Source organism: Balaenoptera musculus, chromosome 1 (genome assembly GCF_009873245.2).
Source record: "Balaenoptera musculus isolate JJ_BM4_2016_0621 chromosome 1, mBalMus1.pri.v3, whole genome shotgun sequence".
Taxonomy (NCBI): Eukaryota; Metazoa; Chordata; class Mammalia; order Artiodactyla; family Balaenopteridae; genus Balaenoptera; species Balaenoptera musculus.
Genome location: NC_045785.1, coordinates 56,360,350 through 56,383,261, shown reverse-complemented (window position 1 = coordinate 56,383,261; position 22,912 = coordinate 56,360,350). Strand labels below are relative to the sequence as shown.

General features: G+C 38.5%; 1 protein-coding gene across 2 annotated transcripts in view; it reads right to left on the bottom strand.

The window, feature by feature from the left end:
* LEPR (leptin receptor) overlaps positions 1 to 19,019 on the bottom strand; it is a 95,347-nt gene extending 76,328 nt beyond the window's left edge. Inside the window, exons 1-2 of one of the 2 annotated variants that reach the window (XM_036872078.1) lie at positions 18,781 to 19,019; positions 18,426 to 18,470 (exon numbers count right to left, since the gene is read on the bottom strand). The gene's annotated coding sequence lies outside the window, so the exon portion shown is untranslated. The remainder of the gene's footprint in view (positions 1 to 18,425; positions 18,471 to 18,780) is intronic. The other variant, XM_036872085.1, reaches the window with a different exon arrangement.
* Positions 19,020 to 22,912: the final 3,893 nt, after the last annotated feature.

The window sequence follows — 22,912 nt, the reverse complement described above, 5'->3', positions numbered from 1 at the left end:
AGAAGGTGAAATTAGTAAGCTAAATTCTTTCCTACTATGGTACTTGTTTAAAGTTGATAAATGAAAAGAAAAGGGAAAAAAGTCAATATAAGCATATTATATAGCCCTACAGAGGTAGCCAAAGGAGGAAACAAACCCAGAAATGATTAAAGTTAGTTGTTCTCAAAGTCAGGAATAAAAAAGTGAAGGGAGTGGGGCAAGGTGCCACTGTGTTTTATTACAGTAGGCTTTTGTAACCATGTGCATGGATTCTTTTCATGCAAAATTATTATTTTGTCCTTTTAATTAAATTAAGTACTAATGGATTTCAAAGAAAGTAGTTACTAACAAAGTCCTAGGAGCTAATTAAAGGTTCACAGAAATGACATATTAGTTGAACTCCAAGAAATACAATACAAAGGGAGACAGTAGTATTGTATTTCCTCTATTCTAAGATTCACAATATTTTAACACCTCTGACACCAGGATCCTTGTTAAAATCGATGTCATCTTACAACCACTGATGGCCTGGTAGCAGCTGTGATCTCGTTGTCATTGACTGCATACACAGAAACCTGGGGTGCTTTTCTAATGACAGACTGGACAATTTTAATCCATCAATATTTCAGTTAACAAACTATTTAAAGACCATTTGAGGAAGAAAGGAATATGAGCCCTGTGTGCTATCTGAAAACCTTCTGTGGACATCTTTTGCTAAGATCAATATAGAGCCAGCATAAAATTTGCAAAATGGACCGACTTAAAAGAAAATCACGGAGATTGATTCAAGATGGCGGAGTAGAAGGACGTGCTCTCACTCCCTCCTGCGAGAACACCGGAATCACAACTAACTGCTGAACAATCATCGACAAGAACACACTGGAACTCACCAGAAAAGATACCCCACATCCAAAGACAAAGGAGAAGCCACAATGAGACGGTAGGAGGGGCACAATCACAATAAAATCAAGTCCCATAACCGCTGGGTGGGTGACCCACAAACTGGAGAACAATTATACCACAGAAGTCCACCCACTGGAGTGAAGGTTCTGAGCCCCACGTCAGGCTTCTTAACCTGGGGGTCTGGCAACGAGAGGAGGAATTCCAAGAGAATCAGACTTTGAAGGCTAGTGGGATTTGATTGCAGGGCTTCGACAGGACTGGGGGAAACAGAGACTCCACTCTTGGAGGGCACACACAAAGTAGTGTGCACATCAGGACCCAGGGGAAGGAGCAGTGACCCCATAGGAGACCAAACCAGATCTACCTGCTAGTGTTGCAGGGTCTCCTGCAGAGGAAGGGAGTGGCTGTGTCTCACCGCGAGGACAAGGACACTGGCAGCAGAAGTTCTGGGAAGTACTCCTTGGCGTGAGCCCTCTCAGAGTCAGCAATTAGCCCCACCAAAGAGCCTGGGTAGGCTCCAGTGTTGGGTCGCCTCAGGCCAAACAACCAACAGGGAGGGAACCCAGCCCCACCCATCAGCAGTCAAGTGGATTAAAGTTTTACTGAGCTCTGTTCACCAGAGCAACAGCCAGCTCTACCCAGCACCAGTCCCTCCCATCAGGAAACTTGCACAAGCCCCGTAAATAGACTCATCCACCAGGGGGCAGAGAGCAAAAGCAAGAAGAACTACAATCATGCAGCCTGTGGAACAAAAACCACACTCACAGAAAGAAAGAAAAGATGAAAAGGCAGAGGGCTATGTACCAGATGGAGGAACAAGATAAAACCCCAGAAAAACAACTAAATGAAGGGCAGACAGGCAACCTTCCAGAACAAGAATTCAGAATAATGATAGTGAACATGATCCAGGACCTCAGAAACAGAATGGAGGCAAAGATCGAGAAGATGCAAGAAATGTTTAACAAAGACTAGAAGAATGAAAGAACAAACAAACAGAGATGAACAATACAATAACTGAAATGAAAAATACACTAGAAGGAATCAATAGCAGAATAACTGAGGCAGAAGAATGGATAAGTGACCTGGAGGACAGGATGGTGGAATTCACTGCTGTGGAACAGAATAAAGAAAAAGGAATGAAAAGAAATGAAGACAGCCTAAGAGACCTCTGGGATAACATTAAACGCAACAACATTCGCATTATAGGGGTCCCAGAAGGAGAAGAGAGAGAGAAAGGACCCGAGAAAATATTTGAAGAGATTATAGTCAAAAACTTCCCTAACATGGGAAAGGAAATAGCCACCCAAGTCCAGGAAGCATAGAGAGTCCCATACAGGATGAACCCAAAGAGAAACACGCTGAGACACATAGTAATCAAACTGGCAAAAATTAAAGACAAAGAAAAATTATTGAAAGCAGCAAGGGAAAAATGACAAATAACATATAAGGGAACTCCCATAAGGTTAACAGCTGATTTCTCAGCAGAAACTCTACAAGCCAGAAGGGAGTGGCATGATATAATTAAAATGATGAAAGGGAAGAACCTACAATCAAGATTACTCTACCTGGCAAGGATCTCATTCAGATTTGATGAAGAAATCAAAAAGCTTTACAGACAACCAAAAGCTAAGAGAATTCAGCACCACCAAACCAGCTTTACAACAAATGCTAAAGGAACTTCTCTAACTGGGAAACAAAAGAGAAGAAAAGGACCTACAAAAACAAACCCAAAACAATTAAGAAAATGGTCATAGGAAAATACATATCAATAATTACTTTAAACGTGAATGGATTAAATGCTCCAACCAAAAGGCACAGGCTTGCTGAATGGATACAAAAACAAGACTCATATATATGCTGTCTACAAGAGACCCACTTCAGACCTAGGGACACATACAGACTGAAAGTGAGGGGATGGAAAAAGATATTCCATGCAAATGGAAATCAAAAGAAAGCTGGAGTAGCAATACTCCTATCAGATAAAATAGACTTCAAAAGAAAGAATATTACAAGAGATAAGGAAGGACACTACATAATGATCAAGGGATCAATCCAAGAAGAAGATATAACAATTATAAATATATATGCACCCAACATAGGAGCACCTCAATACATAAGGCAACTGCTAACAGCTATAAAAGATGAAATCGACACTAACAAAATAATAGTGGGGGACTTTAACATCTCACTTACACCGATGGACAGATCTTCCAAACAGAAAATTAATAAGGAAACACAAGCCTTAAATGACACAATAGACCAGATAGATTTAATGGATATTTATAGGACATTCCATCCAAAAACAGCAGATTACACTTTCTTCTCAAGTGCGCACGGAACATTCTCCAGGATAGATCACATCTATGGTCACAAATCAAGCCTCAGTAAATTTAAGAAAACTGAAACCATATCAAGCATCTTTTCTGACCACAACGCTATGAGATTAGAAATGAATTACAGGGAAAAAAACGTAAAAAACACAAACACATGGAGGCTAAACAATACGTTACTAAATAACTAAGAGATCACTGGAGAAATCAAAGAGGAAATCAAAAAATACCTAGAAACAAATAACAATTAAACACGATCCAAAACCTATGGGATGCAGCAAAAGCAGTTCTAAGAGGGAAGTTTATAGCTATACAAGCCTACCTCAAGAAACAAGAAAAATCCCAAATAAACAATCTAACCTTACACCTAAAGGAACTAGAGAAAGAAGAACAAACAAAACCCAAAGTTAGCAGAAGGAAAGAAATCATAAAGATCAGAGCAGAAATAAATGAAATAGAAACAAAGAAAACAATAGCAAAGATCAATAAAACTAAAAACTGCTTCTTTGAGAAGATAAACAAAATTGATAAACCATTAGCCAGACTCATCAAGAAAAAGAGGGGGGGCTTCCCTGGTGGCGCAGTGGTTGAGAATCTGCCTGCCAATGCAGGGGACACGGGTTCGAGCCCTGGTCTGGGAAGATCCCACATGCCACGGAGCAACTGGGCCCGTGAGCCACAATTGCTGAGCCTGCACGTCTGGAGCCTGTGCTCCGCAACAAGAGAGGCCGCGATGGTGAGAGGCCTGCGCACCGCGATGAAGAGTGGTCCCCACTTGCCGCAACTGGAGAAAGCCCTCGCACAGAAACGAGGACTCAACACAGTCATAAATAAATAAATAAATAAATAAAAGACCGTGAATTTCTTAAAAAAAAAAAAAGAAAAAGAGGGAGGGGACTCACATCAATAAAATTAGAAATGAAAAAGGAGAAGTTACAACGGACACTGCAGAAATACAAAGCATCACAAGAGACTACTACAATCAACTCTATGCCAATAAACTGGACAACCTGGAAGAAATGGACAAATTCTTAGAAAGGTATAACCTTCCAAGACTTAACCAGGAAGAAACAGAAAATATGAACAGACCAATCACAAGTAATGAAATTGAAACTGTGATTAAAAATCTTCCAACAAACAAAAGTCCAGGAACAGAGGGCTTCACAGGTGAATTCTATCAAACATTTAAAGAAGAGCTAACACCCATCCTTCTCAAACTCTTCCAAAAAATTGCAGAGGAAGGGACACTCCCAAACTCATTCTACGAGGCCACCATCACCCTGATACCAAAACCAGACAAAGATACTACAAAAAAAGAAAATTACAGACCAATATCACTGATGAATAGAGATGCAAAAATCCTCAACAAAATACTAGCAAACAGAATCCAACAACATATTAAAAGGATCATACACCATGATCAAGTGGGATTTATCCCAGGGATGCAAGGATTCTTCAATATACGCAAATCAATCAATGTGATACACCATATTAGCAAATTGAAGATGAAGAACCATATGTTCATCTCAATAGATGCAGAAAAAGCTTTTGACAAAATTCAACACCCATTTATGATAAAAACTCTCCAGAAAGTGGGCATACAGGGAACTACGTCAACATAACAAAGGCCATATATGACAAACCCACAGCAAACATCATTCTCAATGGTGAAAAACTGAAAGCATTTCCTCTAAGATCAGGAACAAGGCAAGGATGTCCACTCTCACCACTATTATTCAACATAGTTTTGGAAGTCCTAGCCACGGCAATCAGAGAAGAAAAAGAAATAAAAGGAATACAAAAGGAAAAGAAGCGGTAAAACTCTCACTGTCTGCAGATGACACGATACTATACATAGAGAATCCTAAAGATGCCACCAGAAAACTACTAGAGCTAATCAATGAATTTGGTAAAGTTTCAGGATACAAAATTAATGCACAGAAATCTCTTGCATTCCTATATACTAATGATGAAAAATCTGAAAGAGAAATTAAGGAAACACTCCCATTTACCACTGTAACAAAAAGAATAAAATACCTAGGAATAAACCTACCTAGGGAGACAAAAGACCTGTATGCAGAAAACTATAAGACACTGATGAAATAAATTAAAGATAATACCAACAGATGGAGAGATATACCAAGTTCTTGGACTGGAAGAATCAATATTGTGAAAATGATTATACTACCCAAAGGAATCTACAGATTCAATGCAATCCCTATCAACTTACCAATGGCATTTTTTACAGCACTAGAACAAAAAATCTTAAAATTTGTATGGAGACCCAAAAGACCCCGAAGAGGGAAAATTTGTATGGAGACCCAAAAGACCCACAGCAGTCTTGAGAGAAAAAAATGGAGCTGGAGCAATCAGGCTCCCTGACTTCAGACTATACTACAAAGCTACAGTCACCAAGACAATATGGTACTGGCACAAAAACAGAAATATAGATCAATGGAACAAGATAGAAAGCCCAGAGATAAACCTACGCACCTACGGTCAACTAGTCTATGACAAAGGAGGCAAGGATATACAATGGAGAAAAGACAGTCTCTTCAATAAGTGGTGCTGGGAAAACTGGACAGCTACATGTAAAAGAATGAAATTAGAACACTCCCTAACACCATACACAAAAATAAACTCAAGATGGATTAGAGACCTAAATGTAAGACCGGACACTATAAAACTCTTAGAGGAAAACATAGGAACAACACTCTTTGACATAATCACAGCAAGATCTTTTTTGACCCACCTCCTAGAGTAATGGAAATAAAAACAAAAATAAACAAATGGGACCTAATGAAACTTCAAAGCTTTTGCACAGCAAAGGAAACCATAAACAAAACGAAAAGACAACCCTCAGAATGGGAGAAAATATTTGCAAACGAATCAACAGACAAAGGATTGATCTCCAAAATATATAAACAGTTCACGCAGCTCAATATTAAAAAAACAAACAACCCAACCCAAAAATGGGCAGAAGACCTAAATAGAGATTTCTCCAAAGAAGACATACAGATGGCCAAGAAGCACTTGAAAAGCTGCTCAACACCACTATTAGAGAAATGCAAATCAAAACTACAATGAGGTATCACCTCACACCAGTCAGAGCGGCCATCATCGAAAAATCTACAAACAATAAATGCTGGAGAGGGTGTGGAGAAAAGGGAACCCTCTTGCACTGTTGGTGGGAATGTAAATTGATACAGCCACTATGGAGAACAGTATGGAGGTTCCTTAAAAAACTAAAAATAGAACTACCATATGACAGAGCAATCCCACTCCTGGGCATATACCCAGAGAAAACCATAATTCAAAAAGACACATGCACCCCAATGTTCATTGCAGCACTATTTACAATAGCCAGGTCATGGAAGCAACCTATATGCGCATCGACAGACAAATGGATAAAGATGTGGTACATATATACAATGGAATATTACTCAGCCATAAAAAAGAACGAAATTGGGTCATTTGTAGAGACGTGGATGGATCTAGAGACTGTCCTACAGAGTGAAGTAAGTCAGAAAGAGAAAAACAAATATCATATATTAACGCATATATATGGAACTTAGAAAAATGGTACAGATGAACCGGTTTTCAGGGCAGAAGTTGAGACACAGATGTAGAGAACAAACGTATGGACACCAAGGGGGAAAGCGTTGGGGGTGGGGGTGGGGGTGGGATGAAGTGGGAGATTGGGATTGACATGTATACACTGATGTGTATAAAATGGATGACTAATAAGAACCTGCTGTATAAAAAAATAAATAAAATAAAATTCAAATATTCAAAAAAAAAAAATAAGAGCCCACAAATAGCATTCCCCTGGGCCACAGTCCCCCTCTCCCAAGGGAACAGATGAAAAAAAAGAAAAAAGAAGAATATCTCAGAAACCATAGTGAAGCATTCTTTTTTGAAGTGCTGTATAGCAAATAGTCTTGATAACCCAGAGTATGATACCATTTGGGAGAATACTGACATCAACAACACTGAGTTGAAAAGTGATTCAGAAAAACCGGATTCTGAATAAGAAAAAGAATTCCTTAATGGATTTCTTTGACTTTTACTTTCCTTATAAGAGTGATATGATTTAAACAAAAATCTTTACCTGAATAATTCTAAAAGAGCTCTTTCAGTAGATATAAAACAAAAATTCTAAACAATGAGAAAGCATTGTAAAATAAATAGGCAGAGCTTTTTCTTTCTTAGCAGTACAAAAGCAGTGGTGTATCTTAAAAATCCACGATGTCTTAGATTTAAAGAATTACAACTAACTAGAAAGAGCGGTAACTAGGAGGAATCAGAGATTACTTTTAATTTGGATAAATCATAACAGATTTCAGAGAGGAGTGAGGATTTAACTGCCTCTTGAAGAATGGGGAGGAATGTGAAGCATATCATAAGTATTATTTTAACAGAACATTTTCTTCTCTCAGATCAGACCTGTAACCAGCAGTGTTACTGCAAGACACCCAGGTCACTAGAGAAATACTCAGCTACCTCCTGGGTAGGTCATGATCCTAACAGATAACATCTTCATAATATAACAGCAACTACAATTATCAGGTGCTTATTATGTATGTGCCAGTATGTTTTCTCTCTGTTTATGCATAAACACATATACACACACACACATATATGTGTGTGTATAATTTATTTTCTCTTTCATCTCCTACACACTGACCAGTTTGGTTCAGAAACTTTGTTGGTGCATACAGAAGTCTAATTATTTGATTATCTCATAGGTTTAGACACCCAAATAACAGGTGCTAGTTAAAGTAAAACGAGGAAATATAATTCTGAGAAAAACTAAGTTGTCCTATGCCTTCACTAAACAGCTATTTGGTAACAGCTGTTCTTAAACATGAGTTCACATTTTAAAGCCTATTATAATACCATTATAGACGTCGCTGAGAATCCTTACTTGGCTCACATCTTTAGCTATTATCTAGTACAAATAGATAAAACATTTATACATTTCCATAAACATTATAGAAATTATTAGCCCAAGAGTAGAGTCGGTCAGTCAGTCCGTCAGTCTGTCTCTCTCTCTCTCTCTCTTCCCATTCCCTCCCTTCCTCCTTCTCTCTTTATCTTTCTCATTCACTGTTATACACACATATATATATACAGATTTGTAAGTCTGTACTGTTTCTGGATTTTCTCTCTAATTGGCAAAGACTTAAAAATTAATATCAATGTCACAATGCCCCTTTAGGGTGTCTCCATTTGGGTCATTTTTATTTGCTAGTCCATAGTACTCTAGTCTGATTTAAATAGGTCCACAGGGTACCAGAAAATTTCATTAAAATAGTTCTCATATGCGTGACTCTCTCCTTTAAGACCATCCACGGACAATGGTCCCCACAGCTCTGTTCTCTCCTCAGCGAGTCTCCATGCTACACTCAGCAAAGCCACAGCTTTAACCCAGCCGACTGGACCACTTAAAGATGCTAATGCCAGGCAAAACTGAAAGTGGGCTGTATTCACTTTGGAGGACACTTTATTGGTACGATAAAATTGTATAAGTGGGAAGAATCTAGCCTATCAGTTCTATGGAAGAATAAGTGACGTGCTGACTTTCATTCAGTGAGAATCAATATCCACAAAAATTTCACATAGCCTACCTTAGACATATTCAGTGTTCATATTCTGGAAAAGATTTTAGGGACTTCCCTTGTGGCCCAGTGGTTAAGGATCTGCCTTCCAGTGCAGGCGACGCAGGTTCAATCCCTGGTCGGGGAACTAGGATCCCACACGCCACAGGGCAACTAAGCCCATGCGCTGCAACTACTGAGCCCAAGTGCTCTGGAGCCTGGGCACCACAACTAGAGAGAAGCCCACGCACCACAACGAAAGATCCCGCATGCTGCAATGAAGATCCTGCATGCTGCAACAAAGACCTGACGCAGCCAAATAAATAAATAAATTTTTTTTTAAAAAAAGATTTTAAACTTCCAAGTTGATGGCACTTAAATTTGACAGGGATTTTTTACTACATAACCAGCATTTCTGTGTCTGATATTTCTTATAAACATCTACTAAATCTCACTTAAAAATATTATAATGGCATTAATCACATCTTTAAGCTTGGCACATCAGCAATGTGGATTGAAGGGTTACAAGAGTGGATATTTCTGGTTTTCATTTTAAAGCCAACAGGAAGCATGAGGATAATCATAAGTCAGAACTATTGAAAAAGGTTGTTAAACATATAAATACATATTTTAAAGTAGTATCCCTTTAATAAAACCCTACAAAAACAGAAATATAACTCAAGAGAATCACTCCAAATTAATGAACGCATCCGTTCAGCAGGAATATATAATAATTTTAAATGTGTACATGTAGTATAACCTCAAAATAACATATATTTATTACAATGTAGCTTTGAAATGTATATGGTGAAAATTCAGAGCACCACAAGGAAAAAGACAGATATCCACATATATGGTAGAAAATTTTAATACACTCTCCTAAAGAATGAATAGAACAGCAGACACAAATACATAAGGATATATGAGATTGAAATAATACTAACAAATGATACTGGAACAAAAACATTAACAAATTTGACATACATTGAACTCTGCTCCCCCAAACTGTAGACAGCATATTATTTTTAATCACCAATGGGGCATTTACAAAAACTGACCACGTACAAAGACATAAGGCAAGTTACAAACAAATCCAAAGGACTAAAATCATACAGACCACGTTCTCTGTCCACGGTGTTTTTAAAACAGAAAAAATAGCAAAAATATAACTACACAAATGCCATATATTAGGATATTAAGAAAAAAAGTAATCCACTGGGCAAAAAAGATATATTTTAAACTGATGATAGTGAAAAAAGCATCTCAAAACTTAAATTATTTCATGCAGATAAAGCAGTACTGAGAGGAAATTCAAAGTCAGAAAGAAACATCATTCTTAATGTGAAATGACTTCCCCTGTGAGCACTTCAAATCAACATTATACCTGAGGTCCTAGGCAAGGCAGAAAGAGAAGTGGAAAAGGTTTAAGGATTATAAAGGAAGAAACAAAACTGTCATTATTCATGAATGACAAGAAAAGTGGAAAATCCCGAAGTATCTATATGTAAGTTGTTTAACTTAATTACAAAACTTAGCAAGATTGCTGGTGGAAAATATAACTACCTAAAACCAAGCATTTTAAACCCTTCCCAACTTATTATATGAAGCCAGTATTACTCTGATACCAAAACCAGACAAAGACATCACGATGAAAGAAAACTACTGACCAAAATCCTTTATGAATATAGATGCAAAAATACTAGCAAACCAAATCCAGCAATGTATAAAAAGGATTATACAATATGACCAAATATGATTTACCTCAGGAATGCAAGTTTGATTTAAAATGTGAAAATCAACAACATATCAATCAATCATAATAATAGAATAAAAGACATGACATGTCCATAGAAAAAGGGTTTGACAAATTCCAATGCCATTTCATGACAAAAACATTCAACTAGGAATAGAAGAGAACTTCTCCAACTTGATAAAGCTGCATATGAATAACCCATAGCTAACATCATACTTAATGGTGAAAGACTGGCTGCTTTCCTGCTAAGATCAGGAACAAGACAAAGTTATTCACCTGTACTTTCTACTCAACTAGAGGTTTTAGCCAGGGCAATTGAGCAAGAAAAAGAAACAGAAGGCATCCAGATTAGAAACAAAGAAGTAAAACTATCTCTATTCTCAGACGACATGATCTTGTATGTAGAAAATAATAAGGAATTCACAAAAACTATATTGCACCTAATAAATAAGTTCTGCAAGGTTGCAGAATACAAGATCAATGTACAAGAATCATTTCTATTTCTGTGCATTAGCAATGAACAATCTGAAATACAATTAAAACATAATTCAATTTCCTATAGCATCAGAAAGAATAAAATACTCAGGAATATTTTCAACAAAAGAAGTGCAACTGTTTGTACACTGAATGCTATAAAACATCACTGAAAGAAATTAAAGAATACCTAAATAAATGGAAAAACATCCCACGTTCATAGACTGAAAAACAATTTTATTAAGATTGTAATACTTCCCAAATTGATTCAATGCAATCCCTTCAAATTTATAGCTACATTTTGTATCTATATTGACAAGCTGATTCTAAAATTCGTATGTATTGATATATGCAAGGGAATAGCTAAAACAATATTGAAAAAGAAGAACAAAGTTGGAGGATTCACTTCTGATTTCAAAACTTGCTTCAAAGCTACAGTAATCAAGACAGTGTGGTACCTGGTATAAAGATAGAAATATAGATCAATGTAACAGAGTTGAGATTCCAGAAGTAAATCCTTACATTTTTGGCAAAATGATTTTTGACAAGACACTTAGATATGGGGAAAGAATGGTCTTTTCAACAAATGGTGGTGGGACAAGTAGATACCCAAATGTGAAAGAATGAAATTGGTCCTTTCCTTCATTCCATATATTCAAAGTAATCAAAAACCTAAACATAAAAGCTAAAACTCTAATATTCTTATAAGTAAAACATAGAAATGAAGCTCTGCAACCTTGAATTAGGTGATGGCTTCTCAGACTGAAATTAAGTATAAAAATAGATAAACTAGACTTAAAGTTAAAACCCTTGGGCTTCAAAGGATACCATCAAAAATGTGAGAAAACTCACAGAATGGGAGAAAATATTTGAAATCCTATATCTTAAAAGTGATTGTACACTATATAAAGAACTCTCACAACACAACAATAAAAAGACAAACAGTCCAATTAAAAAATAGGCAAAGAACATTTCTCAAAAAGAAGATATATAAATGGTCAATAAGCACATGAAAAGGTGCTCAACATCATCAGTCATCAGAAAATGCAAATCAAAACCATAATGAGTATCACTTCACATCCACTATGATACCTTAATCAAGGTTCTGAACTGTAACAAATGTTGACAAGGAGGTGGAGAAATTGGAACCCTTGTACATTGCTGGTGGGAATGTAAAATGATGAAAACTGCTTTGGAAAATAGTTTGGCAGATTTTCAAATGTTAAACATAATGTTACATATGACTGAACAATTCTACTCCCAGGTATATACCCAAAAGAGATGAAAACATACATTCACACAAAAACTTGTATGCAAATGTTAGTAGCAGCACTATTCATAATAGCCAAAAAGTGAAAACTACCCAAATGTCCATCAACTGATGAATGAATGAACAAAATGTGATATATCCATATAAGGGAATATTATTTGGCCATAAAAAGAATGAAGTACTGATCCATGATACAGCATGGATAAACCTTAAAAACATGCTAAGTGAAAGAATCTGTTCACTAAAGGGCCCATGATTTTATTCGTCCAGAATGTCCAGAACAGGCAAATCCATAGACACAGAAAGTACATCAGTGGTTTCCAGGGATCGGAGGTGGGGGGGCATGGGGGGTGAATGCTAAGGGGTATGGGGTTTCTTTTGGGAGTGACAAAAATGCTCTAAAATTAGATAGTGGTGATGGTTACATAACTCTGTTAACGTACTGAAAACCAGTGATTTGTACACTATAAAAGGATGAATTTTATGATATGCGAATTATAGTCCAATAAAGCTATTATTTTTAAAATACTTTTAAAGGTCAAGTTTATTTCTATATGGCAGTAACAGAAACACAATGAATTTTTTGAAAAGATTCATTTAAAATAACTTCAAAAATATGCAGTTCCTGTGAATAAATCAAACAAGGTAATGTTCAAGGACTCCTAAGGGAAAAATTAGACTATGTTTACATTTATCATATTAGAGAAGACCTAAATATATTGAGAGACAGTCATGGATTCTAGAACTGAATATTTACAAGGTATCAATTTCCTTTTAATTGTTTATAGACTCAAAACAATCTCAATAGAATCTCCATTAAATTTACTAATTTTTTAGTACTAATAGTACTAATTTTTTAGAACTTGACAAACTGATTCAAAAAATGTATATGGAAAGGTAAAGGGCCAAGGAATGCTATAGCACTCCTGAAAAAATTGCACCAAGCGGAAGGATTTACTCCCCTACCTACCAGATAGCAAGACAATTTAAACCTGTAGTAATTACAGAAAGAGACCAAAGGAACAAATACAGAGCCCAAAAACAGACCCACACATATTATCAACTCTTGATACTTGAAAACAGTAAGTATTTGTTGTTTTAAGCCACTAAATGTGGTGGTAACTTGTTACACAGAAATGGATAACTAATACATTGCTGCTCACCAGTATTCTCAGATTTATTTTTTCTTTTAGAACAGAGGTTAACCTTCCCCACCTCCTTGAACTTAGGCATACCATATGACTTCTTTTGCGTCTGAAGTATGAGTGTAAATCATTCATGTCACTTCCAGATGGAGGCATTTAAAGCTAGTTCATGATTACCCACACTTTCTTTTCCCATACTATACCAACTGGGAAAGTCCTGTGTTCCAGATTGTACAGCTACAGAATGACGGAGGTTCCCTGAATTTAGACCTGACAATAGTTGCCCTGTACAGTTGCCTTAATCCAGAGGAAACTTTTCTTGAATGAAAAATAAACCTTTATTGCATTAAGTCAATGAGATTTGGGGATAATCTGTTACCGCAGCATAACCTAGCCTATTTTTACAGATACTAGGCTCAATCTCACTAGTAATTGAAGAAACAAACAGTAATGATATAATACATACCTACCAGATGGGCAAAAATTAAAGGTCATGATAATACTAAATTTTGGCAGGGATGCAGAGGAATGAAAGTAGGAATATAAATTGGTGGACCCATGCTGGAAAAGTGTGGCATTATCTAACAAAGCTGATATCTGCAAGCCCTGTGTTCTAGTAATTTGACTAGCAGTTTTATACTCTAAAGAAACTCCTGCATCTAAGCACATTTGTAGAAGAAGAATCATAGGTGGTTTATTTATGGTAGTGAAAGAAAGAAAGGGACAGAAGGAGGGAGGGAGGAAGGGAGGGAGGGAGGGAGGAAGAAGGAAGAAAGGAAAAAGGGAGGGAGGGAAGGAGAGAAGGACAGAAATGACCCAAATATCCTTAAACAGAATGAGTAAAAAATAAAGGTATTATATTCATATAATAAAATATATCCAGTAATGAAAACAAACAAACAACATCCACTGTCAGCAACAGCATTCAATCATCAAAAAAAAATTACTGAGCTCCCCTTATATGCTTGGCTCTATTTCAAGTACTAGGCTCTATTTTGGAGCAAAACAGGAAAAAAAATCCACCCTCATGGAGTTTGCATTCTAACAGAAATGAGACAGGAAAAATGATTAAGTCATACAGTATTTTTAAAGGTAGTAAGTACATGCGGAAAAGCAAAGGAAAGGGGAAAGTGTTTTGCAAGGTAAGATGTACAATTTTAAATGTGATAATCAGAGTAGGCTTCATTGAAAAGGAGACAACTGAACAAAGATTTAAAAGAAGTGAAAGTAACAGAGTAAGTCCTGTGGTATCTGGGAGAAGAGCTTTCCAGCCAGAGCAAAGATGGTCTCTGATATACTCAAAGAATAGCAAGGAGACCAGTCAGTGTAGCTGGAACTGAGTGAATGAGAAAAACAGCAAGAAGTGAGATCAGATAGGTAAATGGGAGAGAAAAAAACAGGTAGCACCTTATAGGTAATTCTAAGGATTTGGGTCCTTTAAGACTTTACTCTGTATGAACTGGAAAGGCACTGGAGGTTTTGGAGGAAAAAAGTGACATGATCTGACATATGTTGCAAGAAAAGAGCTCTAATTGCAATTTTGAGACTGGATTATGGAGGGAAAAGGATGAAAACGGGGAGACCAGTTAGGAGGTTCTTGCAATAATCCACGTGGGAGATGGTGTCAGCTCAGACTAGGATGACAGCCATGGAGGTGATGAAAGCAATTATATTCAGGAATTATTCTGAAGATAGAGCAAAGAGGACTTCCTGACACGTTACATCTAAGGTATGAGGGAATGGGAGATATCAAAGATGACTCCAAGTTTTGGGGCATGAGTAACGTGAAGGATGAAGATAGGGAAGGCTGCAGATAGAGTGGGCTTGGGCAAGATGAAGATTCCATTTGGAGCATGCTGAACTGGAGATGTCTACTAGACATCCAAATGGAAATGTTGAGCAGGCAGGTGGACACAGAGGTCTGAAGTTCAAGGAGATAAGTCAAAGCTTGAGCTATCATTTTGGAGGCATCAGTGTACAAATATAGAGATTGCATGAAATCATCAAAGAGTGTAGAAAGAAATGAGCTCCCAAGGACTGCAGCTTAAGATATTCTAAGGTTAAAACCTCTGAGAGCAGAAGAGAGATCAGCAAAGGGGACAGAAAGCAATGGCTAGTGAAGAAGGAGGAAAAATCAAGAGTACATGGTGCCCTGGAGGTCAACAAAGAAATATTACAAGGAGCAGAGAGTGATAACTGTGACAATGCTACCAACAGGTGAAGTAAGATCAAAGGTGACAACTGACTACTGGATTTGGGAGAGGTGATGTCACCGGTGACAGTGAAAGGAATAGTTTTGGCAGAGTACTGAAAACAAAAGAGTGATAGAAGTAGGTTTAAGAGAGAATGTGAAGAAATGAATCAATGATAGGGAATACAGACATCTCTTTTTAAAAGTTTATGCTTTCAAATGGAGAGGATATGGCTTAGTCTCATAAGCATAATCTTAAGCAAAAGAATCTATGAAAGAATGCCTCCTATATTCATCTAATTTTTTTAAGTAAAAGGAAAATTGTGATTAGGAAGGAACAAGCAAGAGGTTTCTGGGTATTGGCATGTTCTCTTACTTGTATGGTAAATAATGCGTATTTGCCTTGTAATTATCTGTTATAATGATTTGCTATATTATTTGTCAACCAGTACATTTGTTTTATGTACTCTTCTCCCTGTATATGTCATAGTTCAAAAAATTTAAAGATTAATAAGATCATGTGTATGAAAAGACAACAGGTAATATCACTACGGAGTTTAGAGAAGTTTTAAAAAATATTTGAGGAGGAATATTTCAAATTATAAGCAGACCAAATTTGAACTGAAACTCCAAAAGTTTATATGTACAAGGTCTGGCCAGGAGGTGAACACTTGTGCCTTTCTGATTTAATTAAAAGTGGAATTTGTAAATCACATAAAAATCTTAAAAGAATTAGAGCAGACTGTAAGCCCTTTTCTTCATTTTTAACTCCACAGGACATGTTTTTTAGTTATGTGTTTGGCTCTCAGTAGGGAAAAGTGCAGTGCAATATCTGCCAAGGCAATTCTTTTCTTTTTCTGGATATTTTTAAAGTTTTATTCCTAAGACCCCCTTGGGATACTGCACTTCACAAACACAAACCTTTTAGTTATATAATAGTGATCTAACTGTGAAGACACACTGTTTTTTTCTTGGTAAATTCATTACAAAAGAGGAATAGAGCTTCTGCCAACCATGATGGCTCTCCCAAGCCATGAATGAGTTGGACCATGAGCAGATCCATCCACTGTTTTCAGCTGTTTTCCAACAAGCGACTAGAAGCCAGGATATTTGAGTTCTACTACTCTCTGTTCATTCAACAACCAATTTCTTTAACATTCTGGGCATCTCTTTCAAAGGAGATGATCATCTACTTCACCAGAGACTATGATGGAAGACAAATGCCTGAATAATTGATGACACTTCCAGTCCAAAGGTGAAAAGGCAATGAAAATAAATTTAAATGTCTTCATAAAAGAGTACTTCAAATCTATTCCACTCTTCCAAATGGAATACAAAGCACATGCTAGGTGGGAACACATTGTTTTATTTTAGATCAAAGCCACCAAAAAGAGCCAGAGACACTTCTAAACCTATCCCAACTACTGATGACTAGGTCGCAAATAATTTTGAATTACAAGGAAGAACAAAAGCTATTCTAACATTCTGTCTGCTAAAACAGGTCAACAGTTGTTTGTTGTTTTTTATCAAAAGGAAATAAAAATCTCACTGACACTTTATAGTGCACACTTCTTGTACAACTTTGTGTGTGTCTGTGTGTCAATTCCTAATTTCTGGTTTATCTGTTTAGTTAACTCTGCCATTTTTCTAGGATTCATCCCAAGACAACTAAAATGCATTACTAAAATTGGCACCTCTGCTATTGAACTTAATTTCAGAGAGGCTCTAAAGTGGTCTGAAACCATTTTTTTAATATCCTGCACACAACTTCATGCTAAAAAGTAACACTGTTCAAGAGCAGAAATTGATAGGAAAGGTGCAATTTTTGTTTTCCTCCTAAACAATTTTTATTTCCTCCAAATATACAATACTGAAAGTGAATAAGTACTATACTAAAGCCACATGTTTTTGTTGCAGTGTTGCAAATATTAACTTCAAGTTGAACATGATTCGTTAAGCTAGACTCAGAGATGATCTAAATATTTACATGTAAACTACATATTTCTGAGCTCTTTTATAAGTGTTTTTCTCTTTAAGTTTTGGTTGGAAAACCCTAAAATCATAAGTCATAAATGCATATGAACAAAAATGCCAAGATCAGTATAGATTTTTTAAATTTCATGAAATTATGAATCTAGCAATGTTTGTAACATGTTAAAAAGTGAAAGAATTATAAATTTTTAAGTTGGGAAACATCTTAGATATTATTAAAAGGCCCTCAGAATTTGAATCCAACCCTCTAACTTGACAGATGAGAAAACTGAGGCCCAAAGAGATTAAACTAACCACAGCTGTCACCATAAACGGCAAATCATACCAAAAGCCAGATGTTCTGACTCCAAGTCCAGAGCTCTGAAAGAGTATTTGTTTCAACATACTTTAATACTTAAGGATATGAAAGTTAACAGAGGACACTCCAGGCAGCCCCTCAATATAAGGAACTCCCTCAGGCTTACAAGAGCCAGTCTCCTCTTCTGCTTGCAAACCCAAGTCCTAGAAATAACACCCCCAAATACCCACTTTCTCAAATGGCCTCATCCTACCTGGGGTTTCCAAAATGATTCCTCGGTTGGGTCTCTTTTTCACATCCCTACAAGTCCCATTAAATAAGGGCTTTGGTTGGGATTGGGTTTTGTTGTTTTTGTTTTGTTTTATTAATTTGCTTGGGGAGAGCCGGAGATGGTGGAAACAGAAGCTCCGGGCTAAACCACCCCTAGAGCACATTTTTTTTCTTTTGTCATCCAAACCAACAAATCCTTCCTCCGGGCCCCAGGGCTTACTGGTTTCCGTCGCAGTCCCTTCAGTTTCCAAAGTAGGAAGGAGACCTGGAAAAGAAGTTGGCCAGGTGGCACGTCTTTTCGGGGGCACCCGGCAGGTGCGCGCCCAGGCTCGGAGGGCTGCCCTCGGGCGCGCGCCCCGATGCGCCTCGCCCCGGGGGAACGAGAGCCCCCGCCGCCCCTCCCGCCTGGCGCGGGCCCCTCCGGTGGCGCCGCCGGACCCGCCCCGGCCTCCCGGTCCCCAGGTGGCCAGCGGGCTCCGGCCGGCCACGCGCGCCCCGGCGCCCGGCTCCTCGCGTAGCCGGGAGAGGGAAGAGGTGGCAGAAGGGGGTAGAGGAGAGAGAGAGTTGGGTCTCACCTCGAGGCCCAGGTCCCACCCAGGCGGAGGCAGAGATGGCGGCGGCGCGGGGGCTCGGCCGGCTGTAGGCTCTGCGGTGGGGCGGCTCCAAACTCCCTGCCGAAGGTGCCGGGCAGCTGTCAGGAGAGAGGAGGCAGCGGAGTGCGGAAGGAGGGGCTGAGGGCGAGCGGAGGGAGAGGCGGGAGTTGGGGGAGAGAAGAGAGGAAAGGCCGGGTCGCCGCCCGCGCGCCCCGCGCCCTCCGCCACCGCTCCCGGGGCGGCAGGAGCGGCCCCCGAGCCGCCAGGGCTGCCGCGCAGGTGACGGGGGCGGCGGCGGGGATGCGGCTGCGCGTGGCGGCGGGCCTGGGGGAGGAAAAGCGAGGAGTTTGGGGAGAAGGACCCTGTGCCCGCAGGGAAGCCGAGACTCGCGGCGAACTCAGCAGAAAGGTGGCGCCGCTACCTTACCCAACTGTCAGCTACCGCGCGTCCACTCTGAGCCCGGGGGTCTCAGACCCTGAACTGGGCCCTGGGGTTCCCTCTGTCCCTCCCACTTCCAGACTTCCAGGCCTCTGTGCATCAGGTGTGCAAAATGCTACAATAAAGATTGTAATAATCGGGAGGAGTGGGAAAGGAAAGTGAAATGGAAAAGACCAGAAGTAGTGAGGTAGTGAGTTTCCTGTCACCGAGAATGTTTCAGCCAAGCATTTTGGTCGTATCTGTCAGGAAGGCATGATTCTTTTCAATCTTGAAATTCAATGGCGTTTGACGTAGTAAGTTTAAAAAAAAAAAAAATCCGTCCTTGAACAGTCTGATTCTGACCCCAAAGTAATAATCATTTTCTTGCTCTCCACTCAAAATGTTCACTCATTGATTTATTCATTAATACATTTTTGTTGAGGCCCTACTGAGTGCCACACAATATGCTAGGTGCAATTATTATGTTCCTTGAACTTGGAGTTATGACAAGCAAGTATTCATATAATTACCAGTTGTGATGGATGATATGAAAGAAACCAACAGAGTGCGGAAGAAAGACTAAAGGGAAGTAGAGTACTCTGGATTGGGTGGATGGTTAATTTTCAACTGAACTTGCCTAACATCCTCATAGGAAGAAGCATCAGAGACACAGAAAGAACTTAGCCCAGAGATGGGTAGAGCCAGAAGCAATGTCTCCCTGCTCCCTGATCCAGACACTTGGCCAACCTGTGGAGCTTTGTAAACGGAACTTTTCCCCCAGAGGAATATCGTCCCAGGGTCAGTGTCACTTTAATGGAAACAAATGTCTTCACTGGATGAAAATAAGAATTGGAGTAGAAATACTGACTTCCTCAAATTATTGTGAAATAAAACAACCCAAGAGAATCCTTAATTAGATAGTTGCTATGAACTAGCGTATTAGTTTTCTAGGGTTGCCTTAACAAATGACCACAGGCTCAACGCTTAATACAAGAGAAATATATTTGTTCACTCTTCTGGAGGCCAGAAGTCCAAAGGCGAGATGTCGTCAGGTCCATAGACTTCCCCAAGGCCTAGGAGAGAATCCTTCCTTGCCTCATTCAGCTTCTGGCGGCTCCAGGACTCCATCGGCTTATGGCTAAATATCTCCAACCTCTGCCTCCATCTTCACATGGCCTTCCTCTCTGTGTCTGTGTCTTCTTCTCTTCTGTCTCCTTTAAAGACATTTGTCATTGGAATTGGAAACCATCTAGGTAATCCAGGGTGATCTCAGCTCGAAATCCTTACTAATTAAATCTGCAAAGACCCCTTTTCCAAATAAGGTCACATTCACAGATTCTAGAGTTTAGGATGTGGACATATTTTGGGGAGAAGCCACCATTTAACCCACTAAAGCTAGTAAACTAATAGGGGCCAAAATCATTGTCTACTGTGGAATCAGGGTGTCATTCCAGGACCACTATTTAAAATTGTACTGATACTAAGCATAATTAATGATTTTATTGTGAACTGCTAAAAATGTGTCATTAAACTTGGGCTTATGAGGAGTAACTGTAATAAGGAAAAGAAGTACAGAGGCTCAAGCTTTTAATTCATGTCTGAGTCACAGGAAATATTTGAAGGCCAAGCATAGCTTGCCAGAAGCTACCATTGTTAAATTAATACAGAAATACACTCCACATCCATATGTATGGATTTCTGATAGTGTGATCCAACACTGAATGTCTGCTAGGCACCAGGCTCTGAGTCATGAGCTCCTATGCAGCTTACATTCTAGGTTATGGGACACGTTTGAAACTCATTTCCTCTGGCACAGTGTCTGATGCATACCTGAAGCTTGAAAAAGAGTTGTTGAATGAAGAGATGAGTACAAATAAATCACTATCAATCAGCTAGGCAATTATCACCACACTGAAAAACATCTCCATAATAAGAAGATAAGATTCATTAGAGCAAAACAGATTAGCACCGTGACTCATTCAGTATTTTCCTGAGTGAAGGAAAAATCCCTAAAAGGAAACCTTTGATTTAAAAAAGAAAATAATGAGATCACCTATCTTCTCTTTTTTAAAAAAATCAATATGTGCCTATTTACACAGATACAAATCCTGCTGGGAACAATCAATCATAACTGAAGTTATGGTTACTGAAAGTGAATAAAATATTTTGTCCAAGTATTTTGGTTGATAGTTTCAACTATTAATTTCATTATGTTGATGCATTACTTCTTGAAACTCTTTACAAACAATGATTTCAATGACTCCACTCTCTCCTGGTTCACCTCTTTCCTCTTTGAGTTTCCTTCTTACTCTTCTACTCTTACAATTATGAACCATCAACCAATATGTTAATATCTACTAAACCGAGTCCCACTCATTGACTTACTTGGGTCATGAGCCCATCTCTGAATCAGTCATGGTGGCCAATAACTTCGAATATGATGACCGGACAGGTGTGAGTCACCTGTGCACTCCTGGAAAACAAGAAATGGGAAGAGAATTGATCTCACTCTAACCAAATAACTTACAGTGGGGGAAAAGTGGTACCTCAAAATAAAACTAGGGTGATCTTACTGAAGGAGCAGTGGGCAAAAAAGCCCAGATACATATCCACTACAGTAGACACTCAAAAAGTTTTGCTGTGAACTGAACATAGTTTTAATTGAAACAGTTGGCACTTCACCCTCTTTATGGTGTTCTAAATGTTTCATAGAAAGTTATTTTTAAAGAAATGACAATTGCGACTATTGATTATGTGTCTGATTACCACACAAATCTTAAAATTTTACATTTACAAGGACTTTGAAAAATGCTTTTATATGCATTGGAGTCCATATAATCAAGCACATGGGTTCTGGAATCTGATTGCCTAAGTTTTTATGCACACCTATTATGAGACATTGAATAAGTTTCTTACCCTCTTTCTGTCTCAGCTTCCTTTTTTGTAAAATGGAGATGATAATAACCAACTCTCTGAAATGTCATCAGACGTAATGAGATAGCCGCTATGCCTTTCGAATGGTGCTTATTACCTAGTACTCTATTATGCTTGCTTGTTATTCAACTCATTTAGTCTTCAAGCATCTCTGGAAAACATTTTGGTACTTTGTTGTACGTTGAAAATTTATTTTTCCCTTAATAGATAATCAATATCTATTGTGTATCAGGTACAGTTACCAAGATAAAGAGCATGGGTCCTTTATTCCCAAAAAGAGTAAAGTGAGGATTCCCAAAGTTCAACCAGGTTGGTATAGGGCACTCCATGCAGGGGAACAGAGTGTGGAAAGAAAGGCACAGAGGAGGAAAGGCATGGTACCTTAGGGAAATTCAAGCAGTATAGTGAGACCTCAGGGTATGTTCAGAAAAGTATACCTGGAAAAGTACTTAGAAGTCTATTAGGAAGAACTTTGAAGGTCATGTGGATTTTGAAGGTCATCTGGACTTTAACCGTTATGCATGATGAAATGTTGAAAACTTTTAGACTTAGGAATTATGTTTTCAGGTTTGTAGGAAGGAAAGCACATCCCGGGTGTGTTAAGTATGGCGGAAAAGGTAGAAGATAAGCCTAGAGCCAGGCCTAACAGTGAAGAAACTAAGCCATTGCAGTAGACCAGTGCTTCTCAAACTTCAGTGTACAACCGAATCAAACTTGGGGTATTTAAAACACAGATTCTACTTCAGGAGTGCTGGGGTGAGAG